This window comes from Lepidochelys kempii, chromosome 6, assembly GCF_965140265.1.
Source record: "Lepidochelys kempii isolate rLepKem1 chromosome 6, rLepKem1.hap2, whole genome shotgun sequence".
Lineage (NCBI taxonomy): Eukaryota > Metazoa > Chordata > Testudines > Cheloniidae > Lepidochelys > Lepidochelys kempii.
The window spans coordinates 8,026,527-8,038,871 of NC_133261.1; positions in this window are offsets into that span (position 1 = coordinate 8,026,527).

Here is a 12,345-nt window from a genome sequence, read left to right on the forward strand (position 1 = left end):
TTAGGCCACTCAGCGTTATCTCCTCCCTGGGCTGTAAACTGACAAATCTTTAATTCTTTGGAATAAAAGGGCTTTAGAGAATTAATATGGTACACCTTAGGCTTTCAGTTGGAGGTGGGGAATGCTATGAGAAAATTAACAGCTCCCAGGAGCTCTTGGACCATTAATGGCCCTTCCCACAATGCTTTTATTCTGTGGGCCTAGAGTGCCTTCAAGACCATGACCTGGTCCCCTACACTGAAGGAATGCTTTCTGGCATGTTTATCATACCAGGCTTTTGGCTCTTTTTGAGCATCCTGTAGGTTTTCTTTGGCAAGGGCTAAAGAGGTTTGGCAGGTGTTTTGCAGGTTAGTTACAAAGTTCAGAATGTTAGTTCCTGGAGAAGGTGTAAACCCCTCCCATTGCTGCTTTACCAACTGTAATGGCCCCTTAACCTCGTGGCCATATACAAGTTCAAATGGTGAAAACCCTAAACTGGGATGTGGTACAGCTTTGTAGTCAAAAAGCAACTGCTGCAACACTAGGTCCCAATTATTGGAGTGCTTATTTACAAATTTACATATTATGGCCCCCAAAGTTTCATTAAAATTCTCCACCATGCCATTTGTTTGATGGTGGTAAGGAGTGGCAACCAAGTGGTTCACCCCATGAGCTTCCCAAAGGCATTCCATAGTTCCTGCCAGGAAATTAGTTCCTGCATCTGTAAGGATGTCGGAGGGCCAACTTACACTGGCAAAAATGTCTGCTAGTTCCTGGCACACACTTTTAGCCCTGGTGTTGCTTACAGCTACTGCTTCTGGCCATCGGGTGGCAAAATCCATGAAAGTCAGTATGTACTGCTTTCCTCTGGCTGTCTTTTTTGGAAAAGGAGCCAGAATATTTACAGCTACTTGCTGAAATGGAACCTCAATGATGGGGAGTGGCTGGAGAGGGGCTTTGACCTGGTCTTGGGGTTTTCCCACTCTGTGGCACACCTCACAAGACCGGACATAGGTAGAAACATTCTTGCCCATTCCCTCCCAGTGGAACGACTTTCCCAAATGGTTTTTGGTTCTGTTCACCCCAGCATGGCCACTAGGATGATCATGGGCTCAGCTTAATAGCATTACCCGATACTTAGTTGGAACTACCAACTGTCTCTGAGGATGACAGTTTTCCTCGTATCCACCAGAAAGAGTTTGCTTGTATAAAAGTCCTTTTTTTACAACAAACCTGGATTGATTCGAAGAGCTGAGAGGCGGTGGGTTGTTCCGTGCCGCCGTCCAAGCTCTCTGGAGGCTTTGATCTGCTTTCTGTTCGGTCTGGAACTGTTCCCTTGATGCTGGAGACATCAATTCCTGATTGGATTGTGGACCTGGGCTTGGTCCCTCTGGAAGCGATGCAGGTGATGGGGCTGTTTTAGTTGACTGTGAACCGCTCTTGGCTGGTGCACTATGTTGGGGTTTAGGCTCTGGCTGAGCCTCTTGCGTAGGGTTATCTGCTGCTGCCAGTGCAGGTTGGGTGGGGCCCTCTGGTGTTGGGGTTGCAAGTACTGGATTCAGTGCTGGCAATGGGTCTGGTGCTGTTTTTTTTGCTGGTTCCAGTTCTGGGACTGGCTCTGTCTGGGTCTCTGTGACTGGATTCACTCCTGCTGTTGCAGACGTTTGTATGGGGTCGGGTTCCAATATCTTTGAGTGCGTCCTGGTAGAAGTCTCCGAAATAGAGCTAGGTGTGACAGCTTGCTTAGCCTGTCTGCGGGTGACCATTCCCAACTTCTTGGCTAGCTTCACATGATTGGCCAAGTCTTCCCTCAACAGCATGGGGATGGGATAATTATCATAGACTGCAAAAGTCCACGTTCCTGACAAGCCCTTGTAGCGAACAGACAACTTGTCTGTAGGCAAGTCAAAACAGTTGGCCTTGAAGGGTTGAATTGTCACTTGGACCTCTGGGTCAATTAAATTGGGGTCCACTAAGGAAGCCTGGATAGCCAATACTCCGGTGTCCCTCCATTTTGTGACCTTCTTCCTGCCCACACTCACAGTTTCCCTCCACTCTGAGGGTGTCTGGGAGGCATCTGGGCCTGAGGACCTCTGGTGTGATTTTGGTGCAATGAACTATAATTTCCAGGGGTTCTTGGGGCAGTTGGGCTTGACTTGTCCCGGCTTGTTACATTTAAAACTTTGCCCAGCTGACTGGTCACTGGGGCGAGGTGGGTTGCTGGAGAACGGTGTGGTGGGACAACAAGGTGTCTGGAGTGTTCCTTGGGGTGTAGTTGGGGCCTTGGGCTGCCCCGGGTGGTAGGATGTGGTCTGAGGGTGTCCCTTCTGGTATCCGCTCCAACTGTGACCAGGGTTGTTCCTCTCTCCTCCCTCCACCCGTTTTGTTCCGGTTTGCCCCGCCTCTCTGGCACTCTGGGACTGCTTGTATAGATCAGCATAAAAAGCAAGACTTCCTGCTGAGTCCATTTTTTTATCCCATAAACACTGCTATCTATCATCCTTGGACATATTCAGGAATTGCTCCTGTATTATCAAATCCCGTATTCCTCCAAAGCTAGTTACATCCTGTCCATTGAGCCATTTCTCAAACAGATCTGTTCTCTGGTTTACATAAGCCACATTACTTAGTCCAGGTCCTCTCTTAAGGGCTTTCACTTTTACTCTGTAAGTTTCAGGTGTAACTTGAAATTGTTTTAAAACCAAACCCTTGGATTTATTATAGTTCGAAGCCTCCTCAATCACCATCTTATTGAATATGTCCAGAGCTCTTCCAGGCAATCTTGCGGCCGATCTGGTCATCTTGTGAGCTTCAGGGATTTGATGGAGTGTGCAAAGTCTCTCAAAGGTGAGAAAATATTCAGCAATATCACTGGATTCATTATACTGTGGACATAGTGTAATGGATTGTTGGGGAAGGATTTGTGGATTGTTGGGGAAGGATTGTTAGGGTTATTTAGTATATTCTGCCGAGCCTTTGCCTTCTCCATCTCCACTGTATGCTTCCTCTCTTTTTCCTTCTTCTCCTCTGCATGCTTCTTTTCTTGTTCCCTCTCCTCCATTTCTTTTTCCTTTGCCTCCATTTCTTTTTTTGCCTTCATTTTCTCTGCCTCAGTTCGACCCATCTTTTATGTTCCTTTTGTTTTTCCTCAGCCTCAAATCTGGCTAATTGCAGCTTCTGTTGAACATGGCATTCTGTCCTCCTAACCTCTCTGTTTTTAACTCACTTTACACCCAAGAGTTAGAAATAAAGCAAAAAACCCAAAAACCCTGACTTGTAAAATTTTGCTGTGCTGTAACCCGATACCTTTTTTCTTTGATAGCTGTTCTCAGCGGACAGAAAACTCCTTTTGTTATGCCTGCTGCTCTGTCCCCCAGACAGAGAGACAAAATCTACAGCTGCAATCACCTTTTACAAAACCTTTTAAAATCCTGCTGTGCTTCTGGTCCAAAATGATCCCACCACTGCCACCATGTCAAGGTTCCTTCCCCACTCTGAACTTTAGGGTACAGATGTGGGGACCTGCATGAAAGACCCCCTAAGCTTGTTTTTACCAGTTTAGGTTAGAAACTTCCCCAAGGTACAAACTTTGCCTTGTCCTTGAACAGTATGCTGCCACCACCAAGCATTTTAAACAAAGAACAGGGAAAGAGACCACTTGGAGACATCTTCCCTCAAAATATCCCCCAAGGCTCTACACCCCCTTTCCTGCAAAGGCTTAATAATAATCCTCACCAATTGGTACAGGTGAACCGAGACCCAAGCCCTTGGTTCTTAAGAACAATGAAAAATTAGTTAGTTTTTTAAAAGAAGAATTTTAATAAAAGTAAAGGTAAAAGAATTATCTCTGTAAAATCAGGATGGTAAATACCTTACAGGATCATCAGATTTATAACACAGAGAATCCCTCTAGGCAAAACCTTAAGATACAAAAAGACACAAAAACAGGAATAGACATTCCCTCCAACACAGCTTATTTTACCAGCCATTAAACAAAAGAAAATCTAACACATTTGCTAGTTAGATTACTTACTAACTTAACAGGAGTTGGAAGGCTTGCATTTCTGATTTGTCCCCAGCAAAAGCATTACACAGACAGACAAAACCCTTGATTAGTCCCCCGCCCCCCTCCAGATTTGAAAGTATTTTGTTCCCTCATTGGTCATTTTGGGTCAGGTGCTACCGAGGTTATCTTAGCTTCTTAACCCTTTAGAGGTGAAAGGGTTTTGCCTCTGGCCAGGAGGGATTTTATAGCACTGTATACACAAAGGTGGTTACCCTTCCCTTGATATTTATGACACACCCTGTGGCCATTGGCTCACCAAGGCGCCAGGACGGAGCCGCGGGAGCCCCACTGACACCAGTGGGAGTGGCCCAGCCACACTCCATGGCAGGAGATGCTGGGCAGAGTTGGGGGAACTCCAGCCTCCCCTGATAATGTTGGGTGGGGGCTGATGGCCACGGGGCCCTGAGGCTGATGGGGCTGAGGTCATCTCTGGGAAGGGCAGGGTGGGGACCTTGATGCCATGGGGTTCCTTGTTGAGGATGGGGGACATTGAGCCATTTCTCTACCCTGCATTCTCACAGCAGTAGCATAAATGATGCTTTTCTCCTTCTCTCCCTGGTGCAGAGACCCTCAGTGCCCAGCTGGAGGAGGAGGAGGAGGAGGAGGATGTGTCCCCTGAACAAGACACCATCAGGGTCATCCAGCAGCACCTCCAGGGCAGAGTTGAGGTACAAAAATCTTCCAGCTGCACTGCCCCCAAGTCTGTCCTGCCCCTTGTTCCATCCCCACCCACATTCGGGGTCTTGTCCCAGAGAATCCATCACCCGCAATGGGGGGCACTTCTCCCCTGTTACCTGGCACCCCAAAGTGGGGATGTTCATCTCATGCAGGCCAAGGTGTCCGCTCCCCGCAGACACTGCCCCAGTTACAACCCTAGTCTGTGCAGGGTGACACTGGTTTTGGGAAGAGGGGCGGCTTTCCCTGTCCAACTCCAGGGAGGTCCTGAGACCTGGAGCTTTTGTAGGTGGGGTGGGGAGGTCCCTACCTGACCATCTCTCTCTCTCTCTCTCTCTCTCTCTCCCCCAACCCCACTCTTAGTGGGTGGAGGACAGGGCCAAACAGCTCCGCTTCCTCCACGCTGTCCCACGTCTGTGCTTGTCGGCACAGCAGCAGGGGTGGGACACTCTGGAGCCGCACTTCTCCAAAGCGGCCCTCGTGGAGAGCATTGCGGTGAGTGGGACCCCGTGCCCGGCTCCTGGGGTGAGGGAGCCCAACATGGGAGGAAGAGTTAGTGGGGCTGGAGGGGGAAGCAGAGGACAGGGCTTCCTGGGGATGAGGGCTGGGGAGCAGGGAAAGAGGAAATTCTGACACTGATGGGGAACTGGCAGTGGGGAAACTGTAAGGCCGGAGGGGCAGCTGAGGCTGAGGGGAGGGAAGAATTGGGTGGGAGAGGAGGAAGGAAAGAGTAAGTTTGATGGATGGGAGGAATGGGGAGGCCAGCTGGTTGGGGGTGGGGGTGACACTGACTGTTTCTGCAGAGCACTTTGGCCTCCTCCCTGGGAAGCGCCTGTGGGTCTACAGGGCCTGAATCTCACATGCAATTTTATCTCCTTGGGGTCTCTCAGGAGCTGTTTGAAGATCTGCCCATGGTGTCTGAGCCGAGCTCCATCATCTCCAGCTCCATGGCCGCGGTTTGCAGCCTCAGGTACCAGGACCCTCCCATCCAGCTGCTCTAACCCTGGTGCAGATCCTCTCAGGCCTAGATTAACCCCAGCCGTGTCTGTTTGCATCCCCCAGCAGAGGAGGTGGGGACATCCCCTCTTTCCTGGCTGGGGGTGATTTCACTCCCGTAACGTTACAGTGGCCACAGGGAGGGATCATTGCAGGGGAGGAGGGTCATGTGCATGACACTGCCAGCGCCACTCCGGTGCTGCCAAGCATAACACGGGCTCCTCTTTCCCTCCAGCAAACTGAAGCCACCACTTGCCCTGGAGCTGGAGTCACGCCTCCTGCGGGCTCTACAATACACCATTTTCACCATGGGCACGGGGCAGGACACCACCCACTTCCGGGTAGGTCATGATCCTACTTCTCTGTCCCAGGAGCAGGAGCGGCCTCTGGTCCCTGCCCCCTCGGTTTGATGGAGCTGCTGAGAATAGGGGAGGGGTGAGCAGAGCGGGGGGCAAGCCCGGGCAGGGCGTGTGGGGTGGGGGGGATGACACAAACTTGAAGGGAGGGCCCCTTCCCGCCAGTGAGGATTGCGTTACCCCTCTGTGGCTGATCCCAGCCTTCCCTCTTCTCCTCATTGTGTGCTCTGCTGCCTGGACTTTCCCAGGGATCCTACCTCCCACCCATTGCGGTTTGGCTTTTCCATATTCTGCTGGGTACCAGGCCCTGCGCAGAGAACTGCTAAGGGCAAGGATTGAAGAGCCAGCAGGCATCCAGCCATGAACTCTTTTTAAGTGTCCCTGCAGTGATGTGAATGGCAGAGGCCAGGATGTACCTTTTGGGTCTGGCCAGAGCTCCCCAGAGAACCCTCCTGGTCCCCTGAGAGGGGTAGCCCCATGTCCCATGACTGACGGGTGCTCCCTCTTCTTGCAGGCTGTCAAGGTTCCTTCCCCACTCTGAACTCTAGGGTACAGTTGTGGGGACCTGCATGAAAACCTCCTAAGCTTACTTTTACCAGCTTAGGTTAAAACTTCCCCAAGGTACAAACTATTTTACCCTTTGCCCTTGGATTTCCACTACCAAACTTTATCTGGGTTTACTGGGAAAACAAAGTTTGGACACGCCTTTCCACCCAAAATCCTCCCAACCCTTGCACACCACTTCCTGGGGAAGGTTTAGTAAAAATCCTCACCAATGTGCATAGGTGACCACAGACCCAAGCCCTTGGATCTTAGAAGAATGAAAAAGTATTCAGTTTCCTTACAAGAAGACTTTTAATAGAAGTAAAAAGAAAAGAATTACCTCTGTAAAATCAGGATGGTAAATACCTTACAGGGTAATTAGATTCAAAACATAGAGAATCCCTCTAGGTAACACCTTAAGTTACAAAAAAGACACAGAGACAGGAATATTCATTCTATTCAGCAAAGCTCTTTTCTCAGCCATTTCAAGAAATCATAATCTAACACCCACCTAGCTAGATTACTTACTAAGTTCTAAGACTCCATTCCTGTTCTGTCTCCGGCAAAAGCATCACACAGACAGACACAGACCCTTTGTTTTTCTCCCTCTTCCCAGCTTTTGAAAGTATCTTGTCTCCTCATTGGTCATTTTGGTCAGGTGCCAGAGAGGTTACCTTTAGCTTCTGAACCCTTTACAGGTGACAGGATTTTTCCTCTGGCCAGGAGGGATTTTAAAGGGGTTTACCCTTGCCTTTATATTTATGACACAGGCTCTGCACAACACCTACTTAGAGAGCCTGGACACCATGCTCGGGGGCCTGCTGGCAGAGACCCCCACCACGGACAAGCTGCAGCACCTCTTGGAGGTGAGCAGAATGGGAGGGTCTGGGGGGGAATTTACCATGAACCCCGTGGGAGGGCTGCAACGGAGAGACTAGAAGAACCATGTTTCCATTGTGTCCTCCCAGCTTGGACCCAGATGGCCACGCTTTCCCAGAGCCATCAGTGCAGTTGAATGCTGGGACCCTTCCGCCATCCGGGGTAGTGGTGGCGGGGAAGGGGCGGGGGCAGAGGGAAGGAGCTGGGACTGTCAGCCAGAGCTCTGCATGGTTCCATTGAGCACTAACAGTGAGCACCAGACCTGGCTGGGGACTGACAGATTGAAACCCCTGTGCGTCCTGGGACACAGGCCTCTGAGAAAAGTTACTGGCTCCTTTCTAGGGAGACCCTGAGATACAGGAGAAGACTGAGGGAATCAGCTCTTCTGTCCTAGGGACACGGCAGTTCCTGGAGTGATTGTCCCCACGGCCCCTCCATCCATCCTACCAAGGCCTGTGGAGCTGGGGTCTGGGGGCACAGGGCATGTGCCTCGATCCTGATGGGCTGTTGATGGATCAGGGGTTCAGAGCAAATAGACCAGCCCCAAGGCTGAGCTTTGTCCCAGGCTGGAGAGACAGTGACAGCTTGTGCCCAGCAAGATGTGGGCAGTGTCATGAACCCCCACATGAGGAGTCAGATATTCCACCCTGAGCACAAGTTCTCTGCCCCATGTGGAGTGGGAGAGGCTCGTTTGTAGAGCATGTAAGCCTGCCGGCTGACTGTCCCCTGCCTTCTTCTCCCGCAGCACCTCCATTTCTGGCTCGACTCCAGAAACACCCAGGAGAGAGCTAGGGCCATACGGAGCAGCGCTGCCCTGCTCCGATTTGCCATTTCCCTCTCCGGATTTGACGTAAGTGACCTTTGACCCCAGCATCCTGCAGAGCCAGGGCTTGAGTCAAATTCCTCATCCCCTGGTTAAGTGGTCCCCCCTGGCTCCGTAAGGGACTGCGACATTCCATAGGCCACTGGCTGGCAGGGTCGCGCCTGGCCTCAGTGCCCTTGTTACTCTGGAGAAGCCTGGCAGCTAGTGCTCATAGAGGGCCCAGGCCGTGGGTCCCTTTGCTCCAAGCTCCCTTGGGGGCAGAGAGAAAGAGGGCTCTAGTTCCTCTCCCTCAGTGCCTCCTACAGATGGATGGGAGCAGAGCTCTGGCCCCGGGGAGCTGGGGAGCTGAAGGCAGAATGTTGATGGATTCCCCCCTTCTCCTCCTCCACCAGACCTCCTCCGATTTCCCCAAGGCGGGCAACTTTGTGCTGCGGCTGGGTCTCTACCTCTCTGACCCAGCCGATGACATCAGCCGGCAAGCCAGGGCTGGGATCTATTGGCTGCAGAGGCTCCTGCTGCAGAGGAGGGGTAAGAAACTCAGCTGGGCAATGGGACCCCATAGAAATGAGTCCCTTGGAGACTAGCTCCAGCTGGCCATTGGGACACCAATAGAACTAAGGCCTCTGCTCTTAGACCAACTGCAGGAGGGCAGAGGGACCCCAATGGAAAGAAGGCCCCTGTTTTGGGCCCCCCACTTACTGGCCAAGGGACCCTACAGAAAGAAGCTCCCTCCTCTGAGACTGACCCCAGCTTAGCTGATGACTCACACTCATCTCCCTAATTCAGGGAGAGAGGAAGGGGACGAAGATGCCAGGGAAATTGGCTGCTTTACCTCATAGCCTGGCTCTGTCCCCCAGTCCAGAGAAATCAGCCCCCCCAGGGGGCTGCCAGCTGGTGAGGGGACAGAAACGGACCTATTGAGACACATGGAGGGAAAGAGCCCATCATGAAGGCAGGGGCAGGGACCACAGGGGATGGACACAAAGCTTGTAGAGTGTCACCAGTTGGGTAGCTAGGGCCAGATCCTGAAGTCAGTGGCTGTGGGGCGTTTTCAGCATTAGCAGCCACCATTAACAGGCACCCATGCCCAGAGCACAAGGACCGTAAGGGTCACCTGATTACTGTGATGAATGAGACAAATCCCCCTTCAGGTACTAAAGCACCTGGTGGGGACCCTGCCAGTCCATTGGGCCGTGGATGCCATGAGAACCCCAGCCAGTGTTCACCCAGCAAAGGGAAGAGAAGGAAACAGGCATTAAAGCCAGATGCCAAACCTCCCCAATGGGTGTGTCTTTCTCCCCCAGGGCTGAACATCAGAGAGGAGAGCGATCTGTGGTGTCAGGACGGGCTCCAAGACACCGAGCGCCTGGCGTACAGAAACATGGCCAGGGTGGGGGAGGTAAGGACTCTCCGCCAGGGCATTGCAGTAGCTCAGGTGTGGAGCTGTCTCCCCCTGCAGTGAGTGTGTTCTGTAGGGGGAGGGATAGCTCAGTGGTTTGAGCATTGGCCTGCTAAACCTAGGGTTATGAGTTCAATCCTTGAGGGGGCCATTTAGGGACCTGGGACAAAAATCTGTTGGATGATTTAGTTGGGGATTGGTCCTGCTTTGAGCAGGGGGTTGGACTAGATGAACTCCTGAGGTCCCATCCAAACCTGGTATTCTGTGATACTTATTTCCAGCAGACAGTGTTTGGCTGCAAGAGGCCGAGGAGCCTGGGCTGGACCCTTGCTAACGATCCAGGCTTGTGTGTGTTGCATGGATCCATGGTTACATGGCATAAAAGGGATCCTCTGGTGGGTTGAGTTTATGAAGGATTGTATCTCCAGGAATCTGGCTCTGCTCACTGTCTCCCTGGCTGACACCCTGGTGTCTGAGAGGTGAGCCCCTGGGTCAGTGAGTTGGGAAGCTCACACCAGCAATTGCTGGACCAGATCCTTGTTGGATTCCCTGCACCTCTGGAAGCACAGGCAGGGTGTGGGGTTTGCCGAGCACCAGGGCGAGCCAGGAAGCAGAACCTGCCCCTGCCCTGGGCCTTGTGTGAGGGACACTGAGCTCCTTTCCTGGGCTGAGTCACTGCAGCATATGTGATGCTCGTGGGATTGTTGGTGGGATGGGGAGCAGGAACAGAAGCAGATCGAAAAGGTCCCTAACCTCTAGCGGGTGAGCTGCAGAAAATAGCACTGCTGGGAGCAGTAGCGGGTCCTTTGTTGTCTTTGTGAGCTGGGTTCCAGACTGCGCCGACACGTTCCCAGCCTGTCATGGCACCTGTGGTGACTCCCGCTCCAGAAAGAGCTATTCCTCAGTGCCTGCAACCTCTTCCTGAAGGGGGCTCCTTGGTCGATGGGACCCCAAAAGTTGGCTGCACAAGGAGGACTCTTGTCCACCTTGTGAGATACTAGAGGGATTTGGAGCCTGGTTCTGGACAATTGACAAGGGCTCTGGTGCTGTTGGTTTTAGGTCTTTGGAGAGATCTTCACAGAAGGCCAGAAAAGATCTTTCCTCCAGGCAGCGCTTCTGGCCATACATGACCCCCAGCTCCGTGTCAGCCAGGCTGGGCTTGTGCTGACATATTCTATCCTGGGGGAAGCCGGCCAGCTGATCGGGAATGAGGTAACCAAAGAAGGATCAATTGGGGAGGGACACCCAGGGCCTTTCACCTCCAGGCCATTGACAGTCACTCCCATCCCATCCCCTTGCACTGACCCGGGCAGGTGCCATTGGTAGGTGTCAGCTTCTCCCCTGAGCAGCTCAAAGCAGAGCAGACCCAGCTTGGCTATTTCCTAACAGGTGTCACATCAACATGACACGCTGCTATTGCTCATGCTAGGGGCTGCCAACTCCCCCTGTGAGAGTTTCATACCCCTCCAGGCCTCAGGCTGGTTCCTAGGGCCCTAGTATTATGTTATCCCAGCCACCACCTGCTCTGGGAGAACTGGAGGAGTCAGTCAGCAGAGGCTGCTGAAGTGCCCCATTCCCCAGAGCTACTGTCCATGGCATCATCTTAATAACAGGGGGGGGGGGTCCCCTTGGGAAAGGTTTCCACCTCCTCTCACCCCATAGCACTGCTGTCCAGAGCCTTCCAGCCCCTCAGCTGGAGGGGGAGAGGGTGGATAAGGGGATTCTGGGGAGTGGAGCTTAATCCCTGGCTGGGTTGGGAGGTAGAATAGCTCTCACAGGGGGACTGAGAGGAAGGGGACAGGAGTTCATTCCACAGTGGTGGGAGTGGGGTTGGAGGTCACTCGAGAGGAGAAAAGAGTTCGTCTCGGAGGGTTGGGTGCGGGAATCTGTCCCTTGGATGTGGGGAGGGTTGGGGTGGAAATTTTGCTGGCTCCCAGTGCCGTTCATGCCCTTCATTGCCATGGGTGTCGGAGGCTCTGACCGATCCTTGTTCCCTTGCAGCAGGAGGACGTGACAGCAGCGATCATGGCGCACCTGTTCTACATCCGGTGCTTGCGCCAGGTGCCCAAAGCGCTGCAGGGGCTGTGCTCCGTGGGACAGCCTTGAAGGGCCCCCCCTTCCCATGCCCAGAAGCTCCCACTCCCTGCTGCAGGTACTGCTCTTTCTTGCTGGGCCTGGGGGAGAAGGGCTAGGGGGAGGGGCCATAAACCCCACAGCACTGAGAGAAACCCAGGCTGAGCATCTCGCTCTCACCACCCTGCCCCACCCTGACCCCTGGAGCTGGGGCCAGGCCAGATACGGTCCCTGCCCCCATGCCTAGAGGCCAGTTTCAGAAGCATCAGGCTTTCAGGGCCATGGGACTGGCCCAGAAATGGGAGCATCCGCAGAGCCAGGGTTTATCCTCAGTAATCATTGCATTCTGGGAGGGGTGGCCCGATGTGGAGCCCTCCCCTGTCGTCACTGCTCAGACCTCCCCATTGCCCATGTTACCCCGTCGCAGTGAATGTCTGACCATCCCCCACCTGGAGCCCAAGCCACACACATGGTATCTGAACCCTTCCCAGACAGGAATGAAACTCCCCCCTAACACCTTGGGGCAAGGAAGGATCCTCCCCATCTGGCAGGTGGG